Consider the following 2,596-nt stretch of genomic DNA (forward strand, 5'->3'; position numbering starts at 1 on the left):
CTCAAACAGGCGGGATTCCTGTGCTACTCGAGACTATTTTATTTCTAACTCTAAAAAATAAACAAAATAATTCCACTAAATTGGTTGTTAGGTGTGAATTTGACGATCTCAAAAATGTAAAACAATTTAAATAGGGCTAGATACGCCACTGTCCACAACGAAGTGCACCTGTTGGCATTACAAAGGGACCATCAGTAAGACTGAATAAAATGTTATGAATGTCTCAGCCTTCACATATGACAAAAAAAAACCAGCCTGTGTCACTGTGATCTGTCTCGTCATCTGACGTCCTGCTTGCGTTTCTGCCGTTCTCATTCTATGCTTATCAATCTGTTTTTGCTATCCTTGTTTATTTATTTTATCCGTAAAGGTGTTGATGTTGTTCAATTTCATATATTAATTGAAAGTCGTCAAATTTAAAGTCATCCATTCTTCAACACTAGCTGCTACCTTATCTTCAAACAGAAAGTAACGTTAAATCTCCATGGCAGCTCTCGAGGGTTTGGAAAATAATCGGATTTATTGCTTCCTTCATTATTCACAGCAAAATAAATAATTGTCATTACATTTTATAGATTTATTACCAGACTCTATGTAAAAAAGGCCACGCCCAACTCGCGGAAAATGATAAAAAACGCAAGCTAGATCTATTTTTGAATTTTCGGTGCGGACCTGGGCATACTTTCTGTTTCCACGTCTGGTGTAGCCATTCTCATTGGGCCTCATTCTCGAACATTTTCTTAAGTGTCTTCTTACGGACTTCGAAAGACCAACCTAAGAAAAGATGAACGCCTGGAAATGTGTTCTTAAAAGCTTAAAAGTGTCCGTAGCTGTGCACTGATTCTTAAGCCCAATTCTGTCCGCTGGTGGGAGTGTGCTCATCACCTGTGTGTGCGCGCACGTGTCTGTGTGTTTGTGCGCCGTGCGCGATACAGAGAGCAGAGGAGAATTGTAAACGCGCGACCATGTAGAGACAAAAATGACATGCCGTCGTGTAAATAAGATGAATAACATAAGGCTATTTATGTTGTTTAATAAAAGAACAAGCTATAGACATGTTCTATAGGAAAGGTGACCTTAAATTACTTCCGTTGTGATCTGGCGCTTTATAGAAAATAAAATTGAACAAAATTAACTTGACCTTCCAGGGGGGGCGGGGGGTGCCGTTGGGGGGGGCGGGGCGCCCCCCTAATATAATGGTAGGGGAAACACTGTGATAATATCAGGTGTGTTTTATATCTTAATGATTATATCAGGTGTGTTTTATGTCTGTCATGATAATATCAGGTGTGTTTTATATCTGTCATGATAATATCAGGTGTGTTTTATATACTAATGATAATATCAGGTGTGTTTTATAATGATAATATCAGGTGTATTTTATAATGATAATATCAGGTGTGTTTTAAAATGATAATATCAGGTGTGTTTTATATACTAATGATAATATCAGGTGTGTTTTATATCTGTCATGATAATATCAGGTGTGTTTTATATCTGTCATGATGATATCAGGTGTGTTTTATAATGATGATATCAGGTGTGTTTTACGGCCATAAGGAGAAAAGGATGTTGACCTGTCCCTGTCATTTATTAAAGAAACACAATTAGCGATTAGGATTTAGAACTCTTGTTTTGTTTTGATTTATTTGGTTATACTGGTTTTGTTATATTTTATTTTTATATTTTATTTTAATTCAATTTTCTTTAAAGATCCCCAATGAACTGCACCTCAGTCCAGTAGATGGCGGTAATACACGTAGCTTGTAAACCACCATTAAACTCTACAGAAGAAGAAGAAGAAGACCAGTCCCTCTGAGGTGTTCTCTGTCGTGTTAAACAAACTTTATTGCTTCTTCATGGTGGATAGTACATGTGTATACTCTTACAAAAACCCTTTCCACAGCAACGCCATCTTATCATTTCAGTCTAAAATTCAAATGAACACAAATAATGATACCAGCTTTGAAGTTCTTATTTCTTAGTAATACTTATAGAACTCGCAATACTTCATGTTTGGCTTATATATATACTATATAATTTGGATTGTGCATACAGTTCAGATTGTCTCGTCAATAATGCAGCTTATTTGTGATGAGAGTCACAGTATCTTTGAGAGGTTTCTTTATAGGGTCATCAGCCTTAATGGCCACATGTTGGAGATTGGTCATCATGCAACACTAGTTCAAGCAAACACACACACAGGCACACTCTCTCACACACACACACACACACACACACACACACACACACACACACACACACACACACGTTGGAGATTGATCATCATGCATCACTTGTTCAAGCAAACACACACCCACACACACACACACACACACATGTTGGAGATTGATCATCATGCAGCACTAGTTCAAGCAAACACACACACACACACACACGTTGGAGATTTGTTATCATGCAACACTTGTTCAAGCAAACACACACAAACGCACGCACGCACACACACATTCAGATTAAACCTGATTAAACCATACTCTACTAAAACAAACAGATTAAACAGTGATTTTTAGATTGCTGTTGCTGCCAAGACACTTTTATGGCAAATTTGGCAACAGAGCATCATCGTGACATCAGT

The 2,596-nt window shown here is 37.5% G+C and overlaps 1 protein-coding gene across 1 annotated transcript in view; it reads right to left on the reverse strand.

Moving 5' to 3' along the window:
- Nucleotides 1-1,830: 1,830 nt before the first annotated feature.
- Nucleotides 1,831-2,596, reverse strand: part of tagln3a (transgelin 3a) — a 7,255-nt gene continuing 6,489 nt past the window's right edge. The window contains exon 6 of the mRNA XM_031571608.2: nucleotides 1,831-2,596. This exon is cut by the window's right edge and continues 351 nt beyond it. The gene's annotated coding sequence lies outside the window, so the exon portion shown is untranslated.

Source organism: Clupea harengus, chromosome 8 (assembly GCF_900700415.2).
Source record: "Clupea harengus chromosome 8, Ch_v2.0.2, whole genome shotgun sequence".
Taxonomy (NCBI): Eukaryota; Metazoa; Chordata; class Actinopteri; order Clupeiformes; family Clupeidae; genus Clupea; species Clupea harengus.